Source organism: Heterodontus francisci, chromosome 34 (assembly GCF_036365525.1).
Source record: "Heterodontus francisci isolate sHetFra1 chromosome 34, sHetFra1.hap1, whole genome shotgun sequence".
Lineage (NCBI taxonomy): Eukaryota > Metazoa > Chordata > Chondrichthyes > Heterodontiformes > Heterodontidae > Heterodontus > Heterodontus francisci.
Window position 1 is genome coordinate 49,878,450 of NC_090404.1, and position 25,608 is coordinate 49,904,057.

Genomic DNA, 25,608 nt, shown 5'->3' on the forward strand with positions numbered 1-25,608 from the left:
AGGTCTACTGTTCCTGAGAATATTTGTCAATAAGAACACCAGGGCGATTGTTCCTGAGACTGTTCATTTGAAACAACGCCAGCACTATTGTTCCTGAAATGGTTCATCAGCATCAACACCTGGTATATTGTTCCTGAGATTATTCATCAACATCAACACCAGGGCTATTGTTCTTGAGACTGTTCATCGGAACCAACACCAGTGTTATTGTCTGTGAGGCTGTTCAGCAAGATCAACAGCAGACCTACTGCTCCAGAGACTGTTCAACCATGCCAAAACCAGGGCTATTTTTCCTGCGACTGTTCATCAATAACATCACCAGGGCTATTGTTCCTGAGAACCTTCATCTAAATCAACACCAGGGATCATGTTCCTCAGACTGTTCATTAACATCAAGACCAGTGCTATTGTTTCTGAGATTCTTTATCAACATTCATCAAAGCGATTATAGGGAGTTAGGCAGAAAATTTAAAAAGCAGGACTTCTAGGGGCAATCTCAGGATTACTCCCTGTGCCACGTGCTAGTGAGGGTAGGAATAGGAGATTAGGCAAATGAATGCGTGGCTGAAGAGCTGGTGTTGGCGGGAGAGCTTCTGCTACTTGGATCATTGGGATCTCCTCTGGTGCAGAGGTGACCTGTACAAGAAGGATGGGTTGCATCTAAACTGGAGGGGGACCAATCTGCTTGCTGGAAGCTTTGCTAGTACTACTCGGGAGGGTTTAAATTAGTCTTGCAGGGGGGTGGGATCCAAAGTAGTAGTCTCTTGGATGAGATAGTTGAGGCAAATGTAGAGGTTAACGCAACCAAATCCAATAGGCAGGCCGGGCAGGCGCAGGACAGGTGTGTAGAAGGTCTGGTCGACTAAACTGCATTTACTTTAATGCCAGAAGACTTACAGGTAAGGCAGGTGAGCCAGAGCATGGATTAGTACATGGGATTGTGATATTATAGCTATTACGGAAACGTGGTTGAGGGATGGGCAGGACTGGCAGCACAATGTTCCAGGGTACCGATCCTTCCGGCATAACAGAGGTGGAGGTAAAAAAGGAGGGGGAGTTACACTATTGATTAGGGAGGACATTACAATAGTACTTAGAGAGGATATCCCAGGGGGAATGTCCAGCGAGGCCATATGGGTAGAACGTAGAAATAAGAAGGGGGTGATCACGTTGATGGGATTATGCTGCAGGCCCCCCAATATTCAGAGGGAAGTGGAGGAGCATATATGTATGGAAATCACAGATAGAGTCATAGAGCCATAGAGTCGTACAGCATAGAAACAGGCCCTTCGGCCCACTGCCTCCATGCCGACCATAATGCCTATCTATACTAATCCCACCTGCCTGCTTTAATTCCATATCCCTCTATGCCTTGCTCAGTCAAATACCTGTCCAGATGCCTCTTAAATGTCGCTGCTGTTCCTGCCTCCACCACCACCTCTGGCAGCTCATTCCAGGCACCCAATATTATTGCAGGGAAAATTTACCTTTTTGATCCCCTTTAAACCTTCTCCCTCACACCTGAAATATATGCCCTCTAGTATTACTGACCCCTACCATGTGAAACAGACTCTGGCTATCTACCATATCTATGCCTCTCATAATTTTATATACTTCTATCACGTCCCTCTCAGCCTCCTTCGCTCCAGGGAAAACAGACCCAGCCTACCCAATCTCTCTTTATAACTCAAGCCCACCAAACCAGGCAACATCCTTGTGAATCTTTTCTGCATCCTCTCAAGCTTAATCACATCTTTCCTGTAGTGGGGCTACCAGAACTGCACACAATACTCCAAATGCAGCCTAACAAACGTTATGTACAACTGTAAGATGACGTCCCAACTCTTGTACTCAACGCCTCGGCCGATGAAGCCAAGCATGCCATACGCCTTCTTCACCACCCTGTCTACCTGTGTTTCTACTTTCAGGGAACTATGTACTAACACCCCAAGGTCTCTCTGCTCAACAACACTCCCTAGGGCCCTGCCGTTCACTGTATATGTCCCGCCCTGGTTTAACTTCCCAAAATGCATCACTTCATACTTGTCTGCGTTAGATTCTATTTGCCGCTCCCTTTCCCACTTTCCCAGTTGATCTATATCCTGTTGTAACCTTAGACAACCTTCTTCACTCTCCACTATACCACCAATTTTGGTGTCTTCTGCAAACTTACTAATCATGGCCCTGACATTCACATCCAAGTATTAATATATATGACAAACAACAGAGGGCCCAGCACAGATCCCTGTGGCACACCACTGGTCACCGGCCTCCAATCTGAAAAACAACCCTCCACTACCACCCTCTGCCTCCTATCACCAAGCCAACTTTGTATCCAATTTGCTAGTTCCCCCTGGATCCCATGTGTTTGGACCTTTTGGACCAGCCTAGCATGCGGGACCTTGCCAAAGGTTTTGCTAAAGTCCATGTAGACAACGTCCATCGCCCTGCCCTAGTCAATTCTCTTGGTCACTTCCTTGAAAAACTCAATCAAATTCGTGAGACATGATTTCCCGCGCACAAAGCCATACTGACTATTCCTAATCAGACCATGCCTTTCCAGATGCCTATAAATCCTGTCTCTCAGAATCGCTTCCAATAACTTTCCCACCACTGATGTGAGGCTCACCGGCCTTTCGTTCCCTGCTGAACTTCTTAAATAAAGGCGCAACATTAGGTGGGCCGAAAGGCCTGTTTCTGTGCGGTACGACTCGATGTCTCCATGACTCAATCAGTACCAGGGCTATTGATCCTGAGACTGTTCATCCAGTTCAACACCGGGGCTAATGTCCCTGAGATTTTTCATCGACATAAATACCAGGACTGTTGTGCCTGAGCCTGTTCATCAACACCAACACCAGACGTACTGCTCCTGAAAGTGTTTACTCAAATCAACAGCAGGGTTATTGTTCCTGAGACTGTTCATCAACATCAACACCAGGGCTATTGTTGCTGAGAATTTTCATCCAATTCAACTCCAGGGCTAATGTTACTGACACTGTTTATACAAATCAACATAATGGCTATTGTTCCTGAGACTGTTCATCCACATAAACATCAGGTGTATTGCGGCCAAATCTACTAGAATTCTTCGAGGATGTAACTGGTAGAGTTGATGAGGGGGAGCCAATGGATGTGGTTTATTTGGGCTTTCAGAAGGATTTCGACAAAGTCCCACATAAGAGATTAGCATGTAAAATTAAAGTGCATGGGATTGGGGTAGTGTATTGCGATGGTTAGAAAATTGGTTGGCAGACAGGAAACAAAGTGTAGGGATAAATGGGTCTTTTTCCGAATAGCAGGCCAAAGTGGGGTACCGCAGGGATCGATGCTAGGACCCCAGATATTCACAATATATATTAATGATTTAGCTGAGGGTACTAAATGCCACATCTCCAAATTTGCAGATGACACAAAACTGGGTGGGAGAGTGAGTTGTGAGGAGGACACAGAGAGGCTTCAGGATGATTTGGACAGGTTGAGTGAGTGGGCAAATGCATGGCAGGTGCAGTGTAAGGTGGATAAATGTAAGGGCGGCACAGTGGCGCAGTGGTTAGCACCGCAGCCTCACAGCTCCAGCGACCCGGGTTAAATTCTGGGTACTGCCTGTGTGGAGTTTGCAAGTTCTCCCTGTGTCTGCGTGGGTTTCCTCCGGGTGCTCCGGTTTCCTCCCACAAGCCAAAAGACTTGCAGGTTGATAGGTAAATTGGCCATTATAAATTGCCCCTAGTATAGGTAGGTGGTAGGAGAATATAGGGACAGGTGAGGATGAAGTAGGAATGTGGGATTAGTGTAGGAGTAGTGTAAATGGGTGGTTAATGGTCGGCACAGACTCGGTGGGCCGAAGGGCCTGTTTCAGTGCTGTATCTCTAAATCTAAATCTAAATCTAAATCACTTTGGTAGCAAAAACAGCAAGGCAGATTATTATCTGAACGGCTATAAACTGAGAAAGGGGAATATGCAGCGAGACCTGAGTGTTCTCGTACACCAGTCACTGAAGGTAAGCATGCAGGTCCAACAGGCGATAAAAAAGGCAAATGGTATGTTGGCCTTCATAGCGAGAGGATTCGAGCACAGGAGAAGGGATGTCTTGCTGCAATTATACAGGGCCTTGGGGCGGCTACACCTGGATAATTGTGTGCAGTTTTGGTCTCTTTATCTGAGGAAGGATGTTCTTGCTACAGAGGGAGTGCAGCGAAGGTTTACCAGACTGATTCCTGGGATGGCGGGACTGATGAGGAGAGATTGAGTCGGTTCAGATTATATACACTGGAGTTCCGAAGAGTGAGGGGGGAATCTCATAGAAACCTATAACATTCTAACTGGACCTGAGATGGTAGATGCAGGAATGATGTTCCCGATGGTGGGGGAGTTCAGAACCATGGGTCATAGTCTAAGCATATGGGGTAGACCTTTCAGGATTGAGATGAGGAGACATTTCTTCACCCAGACAGTGGTGAGCCTGTAGAATTCACTACTGCAGAAAGCAGTTGAGGCCAAAATATTGTATGTTTTCAAGAAGGAATTAGACATAGCTCTTGGGTCTAAAGGGATCATAGGCTATGGGGCGAAAGCGGGAACAGGTTACTGAGTTGGATCATAGTGAATGGCGGAACAGTCTCGATGGGCCGAATGGCCTAATCCTGCTTCTATTTTTTATGTTTCCATGAGACTGTTCATCCATATCATTTATTATTATAATTTCTAAGACGGTTCACCCACATCAACACCAGGGCTATTTTATCTGATACTGGACATCACAACAACAACAGGGCTATTGTTCCTGAGACTGTTCATCCATGTGAACAGCTTTTCCATTCACATCAATACCAAGAATACTATACCTCAGACTGTTCATCCACATCTAATTCTGTGATAATAACTAAGTAATTTGCAAATCACTTTTTGTCAGAATTTAGAATTATTTGTTTTCCCATATCCTCTAATCACCATATTGTATTAACTTCAACTAACAATGGTTCATTTAAGCTGTTTGTTTCCTGGAACGTAACTAACATCCCTGCACAGATTCCCTGATGACTGTCCTCAGGGATATTGATCCGCGGTATTCATAAGGGTTTCTCTGTGCATTGGTGTTTCACACAAGAAATGGGATACCCTGTAATTTACCAGATAGAGCTCGTTTACTACCCGATTCTTGCAACTCTCAGTACTCCTGGTAAGACAGTGAAATGACATGGTGAAAGTTCAATACCAATTTTGACTGTTCATGTTATATTTTTTACTGTTTGATGGCAACAGTTAAGTGCCAACCGATTGTCTTGTTTTCCTAATGTGATCTCTTAATTAATATTATAACTCTTCTGGAATCCATACCACAGAATGCGTTTAAGCAATAGTTCCATTTAATGTTTACACTATGAACTCTTTCCGCGAGTCTGCACGAACTTCAGATCAGAAATAAATTCGCGATTTTAAATGTGCTGATGTTGTAAACTGGGTTACATGTGTAACATGGGGAAACTCGAATTTATTGTATTCTAACATTATTTCAAGTTGACATTTGGGGTTACTGCAGATGTTTCTCTTGTTCGATTGGATTTGAATTCAGCTTCAGTTTTGTTTCTGACGGTAAGTGGAAGGAATATATTTCTGTTAATGGTGCATGGTCCACTCCACCAGACTTTTCCATTCTGAAATGTGCCTAGACAAATTAAAAAGATAGTGAGAGTGATGTACAGAATACAACAGAAAAGGGCAAGATTGCACGCTCTTTGGTGTACAAACTATAACCCAACAGTGAGAGAATGCGCTCTCTCTATCCATTACAGACTGTAACCCAACAGAGCAAGAGTGCACTCTAAATGTTATACAGGTGGTAAATCAACAGCAAGAGTGTACTCTCCATGTTATAGAGGTAGTAAACCAACAGGGCGAGAATTCACGCTCCATGTTGCACGGGTGGTAAACCAACAGGGCGAGAATGCACGCTCCATGTTGCACAGAATATAACCCAACAGGGCGAGAGTGCGTTCCACATGTTGCACAGACCATAACTCAACAGGGCGAGAGTGTGAGCTCTCTATGTTATACAGACCATAACTCAACAGGGCGGAGCTGTTCTACAGTTCCTTCCACTTCGAGACACTGGTGTTTTGGATACCAGAATTCTGCAGACATTTTCTGTACTGTTTTAACCTCAGCATCTATTTCTCTGTCTGAGATCAACAACTTCATTTCTTTTTGTTGAATGTTCTCCTATTTTCTTTTGCTGCAGATTTCAATGCCACCAATAATCAGTTATTTAAATTAAAAATTGCATTAATTCAGAACTGTAAAACTTATATTTACATACATTCTTCATGACTTTAAATGGTTCTTTACAAAATGTTTTGGGAGAGTGTTGATGTAAATTTCATGCTTTCTGTTTTTTACAGTTAACTTGGTGGCGATTGTGATTTTGTCTCGAGGCAGGTGCGGTCTCTCCAAATGTATCACTCGCTACCTGGTGGCCATGGCATTGGCGGATCTCATGGTGGTAATCATCCATGTAATGTTACACCTGATTAATATCATGTACTTTCCAGCTAACTTCCTGTTTCTAACTCCTGTGTGTGTGCTAAATCTTGTAATGTCCAGTGTCTCTTTAGACTGTTCTGTCTGGTTTACTGTCACCTTCACTTTTGATCGCTTTGTGGCAATTTGCTGTCAGAAGCTACAATCAAAATATAACACCGAGAAAACAGCCACAGTGGTTATCACCACCGTGTTTGTGGTGAGCTGTCTCAGAAATATTCCCTTTTACTATTCAGTTGAACCTGTATTTATAATTGACGATGTGCCTTGGTATTGTGTTTCCACAGCTGATTATTTCACCTCCCACTTGTGGAGGGTATACATGTGTATCCACATCATCATAAATCCTCTGTTACCAATCCTTTTAATTCTGTTGTTCAATGCTTTGACCGTCAAGCACATTAAAATGGCAAATAGAGCCCGCAGGGATCTCTGGAGCAACAGTGAGAAACAGGATGATCCAGAGGTGAAGAATCGGAGGAAATCCATGATTTTGCTTTTTACTATTTCTGCCAATTTTATATTATTGTGGATGACGTATGTTGTCCATCTTCTAAACTGGCCAGTGGAAAACTTTTATTACACAGATAAATATTACAGTAATGCGATATATATTACCCAGCAAATTGGATTTATGCTGCAGTTTCTCAGTTGCTGCTCAAACACTTGTATCTATGGACTGGCACAGAGAAAATTCAGAGAGGAGCTGCAGAATGGGGTGAGATATGTGTTTACACTGATTGAGAAATTGTGTCAAAATCAAGGAATGAGCATCGATGTGGAGCAGGGCTTATAGGTTTTCAGTCAATTGCGTTTATATTCCTGAATTCCTTATGTGTAGGTGAATGACAATGAGAAGACTGATTATCTTTAACAAGATGTTGGATAGTCATGTATAATGAACAGAATATTAAAGATGAATTTTAATATGGGTAAATGAAATGTTATAACATGCACTATTCTGATGTTAATTTAACGGCTGGATCTGTGGAGAAAAAGCAAGCGTACACTAGCAAAATACATCAAATTGGTCAGATTTGGTCACCTTCTTCCTCATCGCTTTCAAAACCACGATCGTCACCCCTTCCTCAAATGTCAACGCCCAAACCCTCTGTTCTTAAAAATAAGCTACAATCCCGAAGGCCCAAGGATCGCGGCCCATTCTCTTACCATCCTGGAGCGGAGATGAGCGGACTTGTGGGACGAACGACGTGAAAGGAGTGAAAATAGAGTCCGAGGATCGTGGCCCACGCACTAAGCTTCCGGAAGCGGAGCAGTGAGCAGTCCAGACACACGACAGTTAGAATAAAAAGTGAGCAGTGACGTCAGAGGAAAGCTGCAAGATAACTCGTTGATGAGTATGAAGGAATAACTCTAAATAGCTGAGTAAATAACGATAAGATAAGGGAATTAGAAATAGAACATTACAGCGCAGTACAGGCCCTTCGGCCCTCGATGTTGCGCCGACCTGTGAAACCAACTGACCTACACTATTCCATTTTCATCCATATGTCTATCCAATGACCACTTAAATGCCCTTAAAGTTGGCGAGCCTACTACTGCTGCAGGCAGGGCGTTAAACGCCCCTACTACTCTCTGAGTAAAGAAACTACCACTAACATCTGCCCTACATCTATCACCCCTCAATTTAAAGCTATGTCCCCTCGTGTTTGCCATCACCATCCAAGGAAAAAGACTCTCACTATCCACCCTATCTAACCCTCTGACTATCTTATATGTCTCTATTAAGTCACCACTCCTCCTCCTTCTCTCCAACGAAAACAACCTCAAGTCCCGCAGTCTTTCCTCGTAAGACCTTCCCTCCATACCAGGCAACAACCTAGTAAATCTCCTCTGCACCCTTTGCAAAGCTTCCACATCCTTCCGATAATTCGGTGACCAGAACTGCACGCAATACTCCAGGTGCGGCCTCACCAGAGGTTTGTACAGCTGCAGCATGACCTCGTGGCTCCGAAACACGATCCCCCTACTAATAAAAGCTAACACACCATATGCCTTTTTAACAGCCCTATTAACCTGGGTAGCAACTTTCAGGGTTTTATGTACCTGGAAACCAAGATCTCTCTGTTCATCTACACTGCCAAGAATCTTCCCATTAGCTCAGTACTCTGCATTCCTGTTACTCCTCCCAAAGTGAATTACCTCACATTATTCCGCATTAAACACCATTTGCCATCTCTCAGCCCAGCTCTGCAGCCTATCTATGTCCCTCTGTACCTACAACATCCTTCGGCAGTATCCACAACTCCACCGACCTTCGTGTCATCTGCAGATTTACTAGCCCACCCTTCTACACCCTCTTCCAGATCATTTATAAAAATGACAAACAGCAGTGTCCCCAAAACAGATCCGTGCGGTACACCACTAGTAACTAAACTTCAGGATGAACATTTGCCATCAACCACCACCCTCTGTCTTCTTTCAGCGGGCCAATTTCTGATCCAAAGCTCTAAATCACCTTCAACCCCATAATTCCGTATTTTCTGCAATAGCCTACCGTGGGGAACCTTATCAAACGCCTTACTGAAATCCATATACACCACATCCGCTGCTTTAACCTCATCCACCTGTTTGGTCACTTTCTCGAAAAACTCAATAAGTTTTGTGAGGCACGACCTACCCTTCACAAAACCGTGCTGACTATCGCTAATGAACTTATTCTTTTCAAGATGATTATAAATCCTGTCTCTTATAACCTTTTCCAACATTTTACCCACAACCGAAGTAAGGCTCACAGGTCTATAATTACCAGAGCTGTCTCTACTCCCCTTCTTGAAAAAGCGGACAACATTTGCTATCCTCCAGTCTTCCGGCACTATTCCTGTCGACAATGACGACATCAAGATCAAGGACAAAGGCTCTGCAATCTCCTCCCTAGCTTCCCAGAGAATCCTAGGATCTACAGTGCTTTTTAAATATTGTAGGTAGTGTTTTTTGGGGGGAGTCAAGGTCCCGAGTGTAAATCATCTAATGTTTGCGTAATTTAAGGGGGCAAATTAAGGGTAAGTCATGGCAGGGCAGCTCGGCAACGTGGAGTGCTCCTCCTGTGCAATGTGGGAAGTCTGGGACACTTCCTGTTTCCTGGGCAAACACGTGTGCAGGAAGTATCTCCAGCTGCAGCTGCTCGAACTAATTCGGCAGGGAGATCTGATAAAGAGTGGAGGTACAGTAGGGGGCGATGCAGTCAAGTATAGAAGAGAAACTGCATCAGTCTGGAAGACAGAGCAAGTGAAGACCTGTTGAGGCCCAAGTAAAAAATGCAAGACTGGATTGCATCTACTTTAATGCAAGGAGTCTTACTGGTAAGGTAGACGAATTGAGGGCGTTGATTAGCACATTGAATTATAATATTATTGTTATCATCGAAACATGGTTGAGGGAGGGCAAGGACTGGCAGCACTATTTTTCAGGGTATAGAATCTTGAAGCGAAACAGGGGATAAGCAAAAGAGGAGGTGGCCTTGCACTGTTGATCAAGGTGTCATTTCTGCAATAAAGAGGGATGATATCTCAGAAGGTTCCACAAATGAAACCATTTGGGTCGAATTTTAAAACAAAAAGGGGTGATCACTTGGCCAGGAGTGTACTATTGGCCACAAAACAGTCTTGGACAGATATAGGAGCAGATATGTAGGCAAATCGCAGAGAGGTGTAAAAATAATAGGGTAATAAATGTGGGGGATTTCAACTTACCCAATATCAACTGGGATAGTCTTAGCACAAAAGGTTTAAAGGGGATGGAATTCTTAAAATGCATACAGGAGAGCCTTTCGAGACAATACGGAGAAGGCCCTTCAATAGAAGGGGCAGTACTGGACCTAGTCCGAGAGAATGAAGCCAAACAAGTGGTAGAAGTGCCAGTGACCGTAATTCTGTAAGATTTAAGGTAGTTATTGAAAAGGACAAAGATGGAACAGAAATAAAAGTACTGAATTGGCGGAAGGCCGATATCAATATGATAAAACAGGGTCTGGCCAAAGTAGACTGGGAGCAGCTACTTGCAGGAAAATCTACATGAAACCAGTGGGAGTTTTTCAGAGAGGAAATAGTGAGAGTTCAGAGCCAACATCAACCCGGTAAGGTGAAGGGGAGGGCGAACAAGTCCAGGGAACCCTGGATGTCAAGAGATACACAGCGTTGGATCAGGGTTAAAAAAGGAGGCTTATGGCAGATTCAGAGCGCTGAAAACAGCGGGGGCACTAGAGGAGTATGGAAAGTGTAGGGAGGTTCTTAAAAAGATAATTCGGAGAGCGAGGAGGGAACTTGAAGAAACACTTTCAGGAAAGATAAAGTAAATTCCTAAGGCGTTTTATAAGTATATTATGGGCAAGAGGATAACCCGGAAAAGAGTAGGGCCCATTAGGGACCAAAGTGGCAAGCTGTGTGTGGAACGGGAGGACATAGGTGAGGTTTTAAATGACTACTTTTCATTCTTGTTCACTGTGGAGAAGGTCGATGTCGGTGTGGAAATCAGGGAGGGGGAGTGTGATAAACTTGAACATAATAGCATTGAACAGGAGGAAGTATTAGCTGTGTTATCGGGCCTAAAGGTGGATAAATCCCCAGGCCCAGATGCGATGTATCCCAGCCTGTTATGTGAGGCAAGGGAAGAGATAGCAGGGGCTCCAACACAACATTTCAAATCTTCTCTTGCCACAGGAGAGGTGCCAGAGGATTGCAGGACCGAATGTGGTACCATTATTCGAGAAATGTAGCAGGGATAAACCAGGTAATTACAGGCCTGTGACTCTAACATCAGTGGTTGGGAAACTGTTGGAAACAAATTCTGAGGGAGAGGATTAATCTCCAGTTGGAGAGGCAGGGATTCATCTGGAATAGTGAGCATGGCTTTGGCAGGGGGAGATCGTGTTTTACTAATTTTATTGAATTTTTTGTGGCGGTGAATCGATATGTAGATGAGGTTTATGCTATTGACGTAGTCTGCATGGACTTCAGTAAGGCTTTCGATAGGGTCCCTCATAGGAGATTGGTTAAGAAGGTAAAGCCCATGGGGTCCAGGACAAGTTGGCAAATTGGATCAAAAATTGTTTTAGTGACAGGAGGCAGAGGGTAATGGTCGAGGGCTGTTTTTGCGATTGGAAGCCTGTGATCAGCGGTGTAACAAAGGGATCGGTGCTGTGACCCTTGCTGTTAACAGTGCACATTAATGATTTAGACGTGAATATAGGAGATATGATAAGTAAGTTTGCTGATGAGACAAAAATTGTTGATGTCGTAAATAGTGAGGAGGAAAGCCTTCGATTGCAGAACGATATAGATGGAATGGTAAGATGGGCAGAGCAGTGGCAAAGTGAAATTAATCCTGAGAAGTGTAAGGTGACGCATTTTGGGAGGACTAATAGGGCAAGGGAATATACAATGGATGGTAGGAACCTAAAAAGTACAGAGGGTCTACTTGGTTTACTTGTCCATAGATCAGTGAAGGCAGCAGTGGTGCAGTGGTTAGCACCGCAGTCTCACAGCTCCAGCGACCCGGGTATGATTCTGGGTACTGCCTGTGCGGAGTTTGCAAGTTTTCCCTGTGACTGTGTGGGTTTCTACCGGGTGCTCTGGTTTCCTCCCAGAGCTAAAGACTTGCAGGTTGATGAATAATTGACCATTGTAAATTGCCCGCAGTGTCGGTAGGTTATAGGGAATATGGAATTACTGTAGGGTTAGTATAAATGAGTGGTTGTTCGTCGGCACAAACTCAGTGGGCCGAAGGGCCTGTTTCTGTGCTGGATCTCTTAATAAAATAAATAGAACAGGTTAATAATGTGTTTAGGACGGCATATGGTGTACTTGCCTTCGTTAGCTGGGGCATAGAATATAAGAGCAGGTAAGTTATGATGGAGCTGTACAAAACGCTAGTTCGGCCACAGCTGGTGTACTGTGTACAGTTCTGGGAACCATACTGTCGGAAGGATGTGATTGCCCTGGAGAGGATGCACAGGAGATTCACCAGGATGTTGTCTGGGCTGGAGCATTTCCGCGTTGAAGCAAGACTGATAAGGCTGGGGTCGTTTTCCTTCATACAGGGAAGGCTGAGGTGGGACACCGTTGAGGTATACAAAATTATGAGCGGCATTGATACGTTACATAAGAAGATATTTTATGATTAGATATTAGCGGAGGTGTTAATAACAGGGGGCACAGATTTAAGGTTAGGGGCAAAAGGTTAAGAGGGGATTTGAGGATTTATTTTTTACTCACAGGGTTCTTGGAATCTGGAGTGCACTGCCGGCAGTGCTGGTAGAGGCAGGCATCCTAACCAAATTTAAGAAGTATTTGGATGAGCACGTGAAAGGTCATAGCATACCACGCTACGGGCAGAGTGCTGGAAAATGGGATTAGAATAGTTAGGTGCTTGATGGCCAGCACAGGCACCATGGGCTGTAGGGCCTGCTTCTGTGCTGTATAACTATGTGACTCTATAATCCCATCTCGTACGTCTCTTTCCTCTCCAAATCCCTTCAACATTTATTGCCTCCCAAATCCCTGTGCGCATCCTTCTGGCAATAACATATTTGTATCCCTTGAATCAGCTTTCTATCCCTGCAACAATACTCAAAACGTCGCAAACAAAGTGATACATCACACATTCTGCGACAGTTACTGTGGTGCACAATCTCTCCACGAGACCTCCTCAGTCTCTCTGCATTATTTGACACGTTCACATGCAACTCTCCTTCTATGTCTCTGAACTATTCTCCGGACAACCTGTATGGCCTGCGTGTGGTGCTACTCTTATGTACGGTCGAATAGTAACATATAAAATGGAAAATAGGAACAGGATTAGGCCATTCGGCCCTTCGAGGCGGCTCCGCCATTCATTATTACCATGACTGATCATCCAACTCAGTAATCTGTTCCCAATTGTGCCCCATACCCTTTGATTCCTTCAGACCCAAGAGCTATGTGCAACTCCTTCTGGAAAACATACAATGTCTGGGCATCAACTGATTTCTGTGGTCGCGTATTCCACAGGCTCACCACTATGTGGGTGAATAAATGTCTCCTCATCTCAGTCCTGAAAGGTTTACTCTGTATCCATAGACTATGACAACTGGTTCTGGATTCCCCGACCATCAGGAACATCCTTCCTGCATCTACCCTGTCAAGTCCAGTTCGAATGTTATAGGTTCCTATGAGATCCCACTTCCTCTTCTGAATTCCAACGAATTTAAAAAACAAAGAACAAAGAACAGTACAGCACAGGAACAGGCCATTCGGCCCTCTAAGCCTGCGCCGATCTTGATGCTTGTCTAAATAAAATCTTCTGCACTTCTGGGGTCCGTACCCCTCTATTCCCATCCAATTCATGTATTTGTCAAGACAATATAATATAATATAATATAATATAATATAATATAATATAATATAATATAATATAATATAATATAATATAATATAATATAATATAAGACTAACCAAATCAATCTCTCCTCATACGTCAGTCTCGCCACCCTAGGAATCAGTCTGGTAAACCATCGCTGCACTCCCTCTATAGCAAGAACAACCTTCCTCAGATAAGGAGACAAAAACTGCACACAATTTTCCAGGTGTGGCCTCACCAAGGCCCTGTACAACTGCAGCAAGATATCCCTGCTTCTGTACTCGAATCCTGTCGTTATGAAGGCCAACATACCATTTGCCTTTTTACCACCTTTTGGACCTGCATGCTTACCTTCAGTGACTGGTGTACGAGAACACTGAGGTCTCGCTGCATATTCCCCTTTCTCAGTTTATACCCGTTCAGATAATAATCTGCCTTGCTGTTTTTGCTACCAAAGTGGATAACCTTACATTTATCCACATTATATTGCATCTGCGATGCATTTGCCCACTCACTCAACTTGTCCAAATCATCCTGAAGCCTTACTGTATCCTCCTCACAACTCATCCTCCCACCCATTTTTGCATCATCTACAAATTTGGAGATATTACATTTAGCTCCCTTATTTAAATCATTAATAGATAATGTGAATATCTGGGGTCCTAGCATCGCTGCCTGCGGTACCCCACTAGTCACTGCCTGCCATTCGGAAAAAGATCCTATTACTCCTACTCTTTGTTTCCCGTCTGCCAACCAATTTTCTGTCCATCGCAATACATTACCTCCAATCCCATGCGCTTTAATTTTATACACCAATCTCTTATGTGGGGCTTTCTCGAAAGCCTTCGGAAAGTCCAAATAAACCACGTCCACTGGCTCCCCCTCATCAACTCTACTAGTTGCATCCTCGAAGAATTCTGGAAGATTTGTCAAGCATGATTTCCTTTTCGCAAATTCATGCTGACTCTGCCCGATTCTACCACTGTTCTCGAAGTGCTCTGCCATAAAATCTTTGATAATGGACTCTCGAATTTTCCTTACTACCGATGTCAGGCTGACTGGTTTATTACTCCCTCCTGTCTCTCGACCTCCTTTTTAAAATAGTGGGGTTACATTAGCTACCCTCCAATCTGTAGGAACTGTTCCAGAGTCTATAGAATCTTGGAAGATGATCACCAATGCATCCACTTTTTCTAGGGCCACTTCCTTATGTCCTTTGGGATGCATACCATCAGGCCCTGAGGATTTATCGGCCTTCAATTCCATCAATTTCACCAACACCATTTCTCTACTAATACTGATTTCCTTCAGATTCTCGCTCTCGCTGAGCCCTGTGTTCCCCAACATTACTGATATGATATCTGTGTCTTCCTTTGTGAAGACAGAACAAAATTATGCATTTAGTTGGTCATCCATTTCTTTGTTCCCCATAATAAATCCCCCTGTTTCATACTGTAAGGGACCTAAATTTGTCTTCAGCAATCTTTTTCTCTTCACATACCTATATAAACCTTTACAGTCATTTTTCATGTTCCCTGCACGGTTGCTCCCGAACTCTATTTTCCCCTTCTTCATCAATCCCATGGTTCTTATTTGCTGTATTATAAACTGCTCCCAATCCTCAGGTCTGTTGTTTTTTTTTCTAGCAAATTTATATGCCTCTTCCTTGTATTTAATGCTATCTCTAATTTCCATTGTAAACCATAGTTTCGCTACCTTTCCGGTTTTACTTTTAGCCAGAAAGGGATAAACAATTGTTGCAGTTCATCCATGCGCTCTTTAAATGTTTGCCATTGCCTATCCACCGTCATCCGTTGAAGTAACGTTTCCCAATCCATCATAGCAAACTCGCGGCTCATATGTCGTAGTTTCCTTGTCTGAAATTCAGGACCCTCGTCTCAGAATCAACTACGTCACTCTCCATCTTGATGAAGCATTCTACCACATTATGGTCGCTCATCTGGAGGTCTCGCACCACGAGATTGTCAATTATTCCGCTATCATCACACAATACCCAGTCCAGGATGGCAAGTTCTCTAGCTGGTTCCTCAACGTATTGGTTCAGAAAACCATCCCGTATACACTCCAAGAATTCCTGCTCTGCGTTATTGTGACAGATTCGATTTGCCCAATCTATATGCAGATTAAGGTCACCCATAATTGCAGATGTTCCTTTATCACATGCGTCTCTAATTTCCTGTTGAATGCCATTCCCAACATCACAGCGACAAAGTGGGGGGTCTATGTACAACGCGCACTCACGTTCTTTGCCCCTTTGTGTTTCTCAGCTCTACTCATACAAATTCCACATCGTCAGAGCTAATATCTTTCCCCACTATTGCATTAATTTCCTCTTTAACCAGCAATGCAACTCCAGCATCGTTTGCTTTTTGTTTGTCCTTCTTAAATACTAAATGCCTCTGGGTGTTCATTTACCATCCCTGATCACCTTGCAGCCGTGTCTCTCGACTACCGAATATATCATACCCGTTTACATCTATTTGCAAGATTAATTTATCCACTTCATTGCAAATGCTCAGCGCATTAATGCACAAAGCTTTAAGGAATGCCTTTGTAACATTACTTGTCCCCTTCCCACTATTTTTCACTGCGGACCTGTTTGATTCTGGCCCTTGGTTTCTCTGCCAATCATTTTTCTTATTCCCCTACTGTCTTTTGTTCTTGTCTTTGATTCCCCCCTCCTCTGACTCTTTGAAAAGGTTCGCATCCCCCTGCCATTTTAGTTTAAACCCTCCCCAACCACTCAAGCAAATACTCTCTCTCGGACATTAGTCCTGATCCTGGCCAGGTGTAATCATTCCAGTTTGTACTGCCCCACCTCCCTCAGAACCGGTCCCAATATCCCATGAATCTAAAACCCTCCCCCTCACGCCATCTCTTCAGCCATGTATTCATCCGATCTCACCTTTTTCCTTGGAGCCTCCAACGATCTACTCTAACCTTCTTGCTCATATTTCCTATCTCCATGCTGCCAGATGAAGATATTATCAGAATACTAGGGTCAGCTTCCACTTGCACGCTGACAACACTTATTTCTAACTCTCCATTACCTTACACTGCCACTGGGTTTCAGGTTGCTTGAATGGCGTGCAGAATTTATGATTCACGGTTTCCTCCAGTTAAACATTGGAAGGACAGGAGTCACCGTCTTCGAGGCCACAGCACAATCTCTGTACCTTCCATTCTCTGCTATTACTCCCTGGCATTTGTCTCAGCTGGACCCGTAATGTTTGCAACCTTGACTTCCCGGTCGATCCCACGATGAGCATCAGGAACTCCGATTCTCTCATCACAAAGACCACCTACTTCCATAACGTCAGTGTACTCTGTTTACTCCGCAGACAGTTTGAGGTTGAAACTCTCAGCCATGCTCTTGTCATCTGGAGACTTACTTTATCCAATGGCCCCCAGGTCAATATTCCATTCACAAGATTAACAAACCTCAGCTCCGCTAAAGCTCTGCTCCTCACGTCTTAGCCCATTCAAGCTCCTCCAATCCAACAAACAGGTTCTTGTTGAACTTCACTTAGTTCTCGGCCTTCAAAACCTCGAATTTTAAGTTCTGATCCTTGCTTTGGTAATCAATAACATTCTCCAGCCCAACTAAAGATCGTCGTCCAATCAGTAACATCCATGTTCATGTTCATTTGCCCTACAATCGTGGTAATGACTTCAATTTTATTGTTTTACTATTAATCTTTGCATGGAACTTATTCCATGATAAACCAGTAGCGTTAAACTCTCTGCCCTTGCTATGCTACTCTGTTGTCTGTAGACAAATCACTACAGTGCTTTGTTGACTCGATATTTCTCTTTAGATTTACTTCACTCCCTTCATCTGAATCCTTTCCCACCATTTTACCTCAAAGCCCTTCCTGGATCTCCAGTTTTATGACTCACCATATGATGAATCCTACGGTCCCAGCCTGGTTTAACTGGAGGCCATACCAATGGAACATCTCCCTCTTTGCCCAGGAATGGTGCCAGTACCCCATGAATGAAAGCTCATCCTTTGAGCCAACCATATAATCATCTAACCTTCTTGACCCTGTGCCAATTGGTCCGTTTCTCGGATAGCAATCTAATCGGAGAGTATTATCTATGAGATTCTGCATTTGAATTTGAACACTAACTCCTCAAACTCTCTCAGCAGAACATCATTCCTCTTACTGCATAGGATATTTGTTCCTATATGGACCATGACAACTGGATCCTCCACCTTACTTTCTAATTTCATCTCCAGCTGGCATCGGGAAGGTCTCTAACTTTAGGAACTCCAGGTCGTGTCTGCAGATAAAAGTAACTATTTCCTGATTATACTGCCCGCTGCCTTTGCCACATTCCATTTTAGTGCCCCACTTGAATGTCATCCGGCACCATGGAGTTTTGGTCACTTTGCCCATCCACGCTGCAGTCCTTGTACTCATCCACAATGGTAACAAGTACCTCATGCCTGTCGGTCAAAATCAAGTGCCAAAGCTCCTCCATCATTAAATGTTGGACCCACATAGCTGCCTGACTCACAGTTACATCCTCGTTTCTAAGAAAGAACAAAGAAAATTACAGCACAGGAAAAGGCCCTTCGGCCCTCCAAGCCTGCGCCGATCCAGATCCTCTATCTTAACATGTCGCCTATTTTCTAAGGGTCTGTATCTCATTGCTTCCTGCCCATTCATGTATCTGTCTAGATACATCTTAAAAGACGCTATCGTGCCCGCGTCTACCACCTCCGCTGGCAACGTGTTCCAGGCACCCACCACCCTCTGCGTAAAGAACTTTCCACGCATCTCCCCCCTAAACTTTTCCCCTCTCACTTTGAACTCGTGACCCCCAGTAATTGAATCCCCCACTCTGGGAAAAAGCTTCTTGCTATCCACCCTGTCTATACCTCTCATGTTTCCCTGACCATTGACTGACTCAGATGTTCAACCTAACCAAAGGTGTGTGACTGCCTCCTGGAACAATGTGTCCAGCGAACTCTCCCCGTCTCTGAGGGCGCACATTGAATGCAGCTCGGACTCTACCTCAACAATTCGGAGACAAAGTTGCAGACACTTACCCCAGATCTGCCTGTCCAGCAACTCAATACTCTCCACAAGCTCCCACATGTTGCAGTGACAGAACCTCGTCTGCTCTACCATGTCTGTCAAACCTTATTTCTTCATTTTCTTAGTTAACGAGTGAAAGGGAGTTCAGTCACCCTCCGATTCCGCAAGTTCTTTATTCACCAATTTATTGCATGCATATGGATGAGAGACGGCACCCATACAAACACCCCGAGTGGTTACAAAGCATAATTGTTATACCATTTTACCGATAACAGTTTGTTTGCATTTACCAATCAATCGGTTACACTTCTTACTCTCTTTTCTCTATCCAATTGTGTCTACTGGTACATAGCTAGGTTACCCTATTACATTCTAAGCAGGTATACATTATATTATCCAATCATTAGAAAGACATGTACATATGAAACTTAGAGAGTTGTCTGGTTTTTGCCACTCTTGACAGAATCAGGTCTTCTCCTTTGTTCAAACTAAGGTATGTACACATTAAACATAGTTGACCCTTGCCTGGTTCAAATCACTGTAACAGCTCGTAGTTTATCAGGCCTTCTCCTGTGCTCACTGCCCCAGTCATTTTTCTGCCCCAACTGTGCTTGCCACCGCCCCCGCCCCCCACCGCCACCCCCCCCCCCCCACCTCCCCCACCACTTTTGGCCCTTCACCTGCATAAGTTGGCTAAGCACCAGGGTTGAGAGTTCCTCCATTTGCTCTCAGGTGGCCAGTTGTTCAGATGTCTGGAGGAATCCTAAACTGACAAACTATGTAGATTAGACTTTCCTCTTATCCCCATATCCCTTCCCCTAGTGTGCACGGTGGATACCGGAGCATATCCTCAAAATGCCATTTTATACTCTTTTCGGGATCGCCGCTGGTAGTGACACAGACCATACCAACGGTGCCAAACGAAGAATGGCCATTACCATTGGATATTTTTTTTTATTCATTCATGAGATGTGGGCGTCACTGGCAAGGCTAGCATTTATTGCCCATCCCTAATTGCCTTAGTGAAAGTGGTGTTGAGCCGAGTGTCTTGCTAGGCCATTACAGAGGGCATGTGAGAGTCAACCACATTGCTGTGGGTCTCGAGTCACATGTAGGCCAGACCAGGTAAGGACAGCAGATTTCCTTCCCGAAAGGACATTAGTGAACCAGATGGGTTTTTACAACAATCGACAATGGTTTCATGGCCATCATTAGACTAGCTTTTTAATTACAGATTTATGAATTGAATTGAAGTTCCACCTTCTGCTGTGGTGGGATTCGAACACATGTCCCCAGAGCAATACCCTGGGTCTCTGTGTTGCTAGTCCAGTGACAATACCACTACGCCACTGGCTCCCAATGCCACCAATTTGTCAGTCGCCATGCGGCAGAGTAATATGAGGCCCACCTAGCCAACTGTGTGGCTGATCTGGTGGCCAGGACTACGTGGATGCGCCCCCGTGTGATTTGTTCTTTTCAAGCCTGGTTTATGTTTTGCACAAATGATACACTGCTAGTAGTATCTCGCTGCTTCCCTGCCCATCCTTCTCCACCACCAACACCGGCTCATCAGGTCCACCATATGATTTCACCCGGTATGTTACGCCCCATGGTAGATTTCTAACAATATCCGCCTGATACCCTGGGGACCTTTAACCCTTCCTTCATTTCGCCAAATTCCGTCCTCATCTCTCTCTGCTCCACATCCTTCCCACTATAATATGCACTGCAGCAACGCACCAAAGCGCCTTATACAGCACCTTCCAAACCCTCGACCACTACCAACTAGAAGGACAAGGGCGGAAAATGCACGGGAACACCACCACCTGCATGTTCCCCTCCAATTTACACACCATCCTGATATGGAACTGTATCGCCCTTCCTTCAGCGTCGCTGGGTCAAAATCCTGGAACTCCCTGCCTAACAGCCCTGTGGGTGCACATACCTCTTGGGCTGATTTATCTCATGGCAGTCATCCTTGTGCTTTTATCCGTCCTCCGTCCTCTACCACTGCCCATCCTGTCCGTGGGACCCCGTCTATCACTCTGCGGGATCTGTCCACATAGAGGGTCATATCGGCCTCCTCCAGTGGCTCTTCCCCGACTCTATCGAAATGCTTGTCGCCGCCCTGGATGTCGCATACATGACATTCCCCCTCAATACTCATAAAGCCAGCTGAGATACTGCTTTCGTCCCTTACGATACTTATCCATCTGTTTTTCGGGAGAAATAAGCTTTCCCACTGTGCCCTCCTTGCATCTGAAACCGACTTAAATCTCCCTGTGTTAAGCATTCGAAATAGTGTGTGTGATGTGTGCAAGATGATGTCTCCGAGCATGGTTCTGGGCTCGCTCACTTTCACTGACCATGCTGTGCAGTCCAGTGCCTGAATGCATCGGTTCAGTCCCTTGCTACCGGGGACTGTTTATTAGAATAGTATGCCACTGTGCGAGTGCCATCCCCAGGTTGTTGGGTTACTTCAGTGATATAGTACCCCACATTATTCTGGTAACAAATGTGGAAGGGGCACTTTAAATCAGGGAGTCCCAGCGTCGGGACTGTGGCTAGTAATTGCTTAATCTCAGTGAATGCTTTCTCACGTCCCGGGGTCCAATCCTCCACCTGTAAACATCACGCAGATGGCCTTCCCCCTTTTGTTACATCCTGAATCGGTTTTACAATTCCGTTCACAAAGTTCTACAGAAACTAAACAGTCTTACTTCCCGTGCATTCCTTGGGCGGGATAAGGCGAGGATTGCCTGCTTCCATTCAAGTGCAATGGCTTTCATACCTTGGGATATTGAGCAGCCCAGATATGTCACCGATCTCTGCTCGATCTGGGCTTATTACTTATTACCTCAAATAGTTGTATAATCTTAATGGTCTGGGTGCGCATGTCCGTGCAGACCAGCATGAGATCATCTACATACTGCAATAGTACCCCTCCCGTATTTGTCATATCCACTCCCTCAATAGCCTTGGCCATATGGTAATGGTATATTCCAGGGCTGTTATGAAAATCTTGCGGGACCCTCGTCCAAGTATATTGTGTTCTCTCTATTGTGAAAGCAAATTTGGGCTGTGGCTCCTTGTGTAAAGGTATTGCCCAGAATCCGTTCGAAATATCGAGCACTGTAAAGATCTGCTGGTCGGAGCTCAATCCGATAAGGATTGTTGTTGGCTTGGCTACAATTGGGGGCATTCGGGGCATTACTGCGTTCAGAGATCTTTAATCTACGGGTCAGTCTATATGATCCGTTAGGTTCCTAGCCGGCCGTATCAGTAAAGTTGTGGTTGAGAAAGTATCTACCACTACCCCCAGCTACTTACGATCCTTAATTATGTCGACTACTGCTCTCATAGCCTCCGCTCTCGTCGTGTACTGTCTCTTGGGCGTATGTACTTGTCCTGGTGTTTCGGCCAGTTTTAACTGCATGAATCCACAGTGCCTTTTATGTTTGTCCCACAATTCCGGAAATAGTTCTCAAATTATCCCGTGTTCTCCCTTTGCATCCCATTCCAGCCTGATCATCTCTACGGACCCTATCCAGGGGTAAATTGTCTCGTGATAAACTGTCTCTCCGGATTTGCATATTTCCTCCTTCCCCAGGTCAATGGGTTATCTTGTGGATCTATAATTGTGTCCAGCATTCTCAATGTTTATATTCCTAAAATAGTCCCCTTACTATTTGGGCATACCCAGAATTTTACTGGTAGTTCCATACCTTCCATTTCTAACTGTAACAATTCGCTTTGGTTTGCCTCCACTTTTCCCCCTCCTACCTCTTGTATTCGTATGGTCTGTTTAGTCGTGCGAATTTCTTCGTTTGTAAGAGAGATGGATTCCCCTGTGTATATTCAAATTCTGCAATGCCGACCCACTAACAACGCCTGAATAAAAATCCTCGGATCCCCGTCTCTCCACCTCCCGGGTGGAGAGATGCTACCTATTTCAGCTGTAAGAGTTTCAATAAGTTGGCCAGATCATGTTTGGTGGCTACCTCCCTGCCGTCCTTGTTCCCTTGTTGTTTGGGTCCATATACCTCTTGACCACCCCTTTCAGCCAGCAATCGTTTTTCTGATGTCCTAACTTCTTACAGTTGTCACACTGTCATCTACTCCTTTTGTCGCACTGCGGGCATTCTCGGGCGGAGTCTCCGGACTGTTTGACATTTCAAGGCGCCGCTTGGGTATTTCACGGCCGCGATGGGAATCACTGCTGCAACCGCTGCCTTCCCTTTTCCTGCTTTTTATTACTTTCTAACTCCTCTGCCCATATCATCAATTTGTTGTATGTACGGTCCATAACTAATCATGTGGCCAAAACGTTCTGGTTGACTTCACCTAAGCCTTCATCAACCATATTTAAAAATACTAAATCATCCTTGGTGGAAACTTTGGTCCCACGATGATCTTTATAGGCTTCCCATTTTCTTTCCCCGAACTCGAATGGTGACTCCCCTTTTTTCTGAGGTATACCATTATAATTCCCAAATTTGGTTTCGCCTCCCCTTATTGCCTCACTTACTAAGTTATTGGATATCTGTGCTTTCCAATCGTCTGGTCTTGGGTTCCCATTATCCTGCATCTCGGTCAAATATGTTCTGTCTCTCACCCTTGGCAATACCTTAACCCACGTCCCTCGGTTTATTTTTGCTTTTACCAGGCATTGGCAATCTCTTGGGGACGGGGTAAGTGGGTTTCCCTTAACTTCTGTTCCTTTAACCAGAAGTCTGCGTTCCCACTGCTTCTCTTGGGATTGGGCAGTTCTTTTATTAGCAGAAGCCGCTCAGTGGTGGTTAATGTTAGTACTACTGTATCTTTAGCTGTTTGCCAGGGGTTCTGGCTATTCTCATTGTTACTCTTATCTATTGCTTGATACGGAGCCATTCGTACCAGATCTTGTGGAGCAGTGGACCCGTGGTACGGGGACTGTCTGTCCCCTTTTTCCCAATCGTCCCATTTGACTGTCTCATCATCTAAGTTCCAATCATCGTCAGTATTTACGTTTCCTGGAAGGAATCGATCTCCCACAGCGATCGAGGCTGTGGGAGTTGTTCGTACATTTAGTTTTTGGATAATTTTTACCTGCTGTAAGTACAGGCTTAAGATGAGTGTTTCGGTGTTATCACTTGTTTGCGGCTTCCACCAGTCCTTCGAGCGTGGTGGCGAATCGTTGGCCCGTCAGACTAGTTTTTTGTTCATCTTACTGATCAGTTTCCTAAATTTTCGGGCGATGTGAAGAGACATCGTCTCGTCGCCTCCCACTCCATGACAAAATCGTGTTCGCTTTCTCGACCATCGCCATTTTGAGTATGCTCCATCTTCAATCTGGGATTCAATCGTCCCCTGCACTCAAATGTCCCTATTTCTCCGTACACTCGGGGATCCAATCGTCCCCCCGGGATCCTAGCCCCCCTCTCCCCCCCACCCCCCGCTCGCCGTTCTCCCCCGCCTGAGTCTTAAGTCTAATGTTCGGACCCAACCTGTGGACCTTCATTCTAATCTGATGCAAACGACAGGAGAGTATTCTTTCCAAAGAAACAATACTCACCAGCTCATGTTTTCGCCTTCAGAGGGCTGGGTGCTTCCTGCCGATAACGCCACTGCCGTTCTTCACTGGTAAGACTTCAGATGGCCTTGTAAGACATCCGAGAGAAGCTCAGAGCATTGATGGCCCGGATACGGACTCCACCATCTCAGCATGTGTCGCATCAGTCAGGGCTGGCTGAGTGAAAGGTGACAGTGGTAGGAGCTCATCGTCCATGAGCCGCTGGAATTCCCAAAGGGAGACCCCTCAGTAATTCTAATAATCTGTTTGAACGCAGATTGCTGGCCTGCTCTGTGAACCTGTGTGTCCATTTGAACACTGAGACCCACAGCCATGATGGCAGCAGTGTGAGATCAATCTCCTTGAGTTTCGACTGTGGCATTGAGATAAAAACATAGAAACTTCGCAGAACATTTGTCACATCCTGTCTGCACCAACCATGAAAATGTTATCCAGTTACTTTCCTTTTCTACGCTCTGTTTTTATTTCACACAGTTTTATATTAGAACTATGGTTTAGGGATGTGTTCTGTCCACTGTTTGTGTAATATCTGTCTGCCAGTGTGAGCACTAAAGCACAAAGCGCCCAGCGTGGGGATCAGACCCACACCTGGCTCTTTCTATACAGAAAACTGTAAGTTGCAGTATGTGTGAATGAGTTCTAGAGGTGCCTGCACTGATGGTCCCACTGAACCTCCTTTGTAAAGCAGCGGGAACCCGTAGCTCATCCGTTTTGGCCATTGCCCACATCAAATTCTGATTTTCTCGTGGGTTTGTTTAGAGATGCTACTTTAGATTAGATTAGAGATTAAGCACTGAAACAGGCCCTTCGGCCCACCGAGTCTGTGCCGAACATCAACCATCCATTTATACTAATCCTACATTCCTACTAAACATCCCCACCTGTTCCTATATTTCCCTACCACCTACCTACACAAGGGGAAATTTATAATGGCCAATTTACCTATCAACCTGCAAGTCTTTTTTGGCTTGTGGGAGGAAACCGGAGCACCCGGAGAAAACCCACGCAGACACAGGGAGAACTTGCAAACTCCACACAGACAGTACCAGGAATCGAACCCGGGTCCCTGGAGC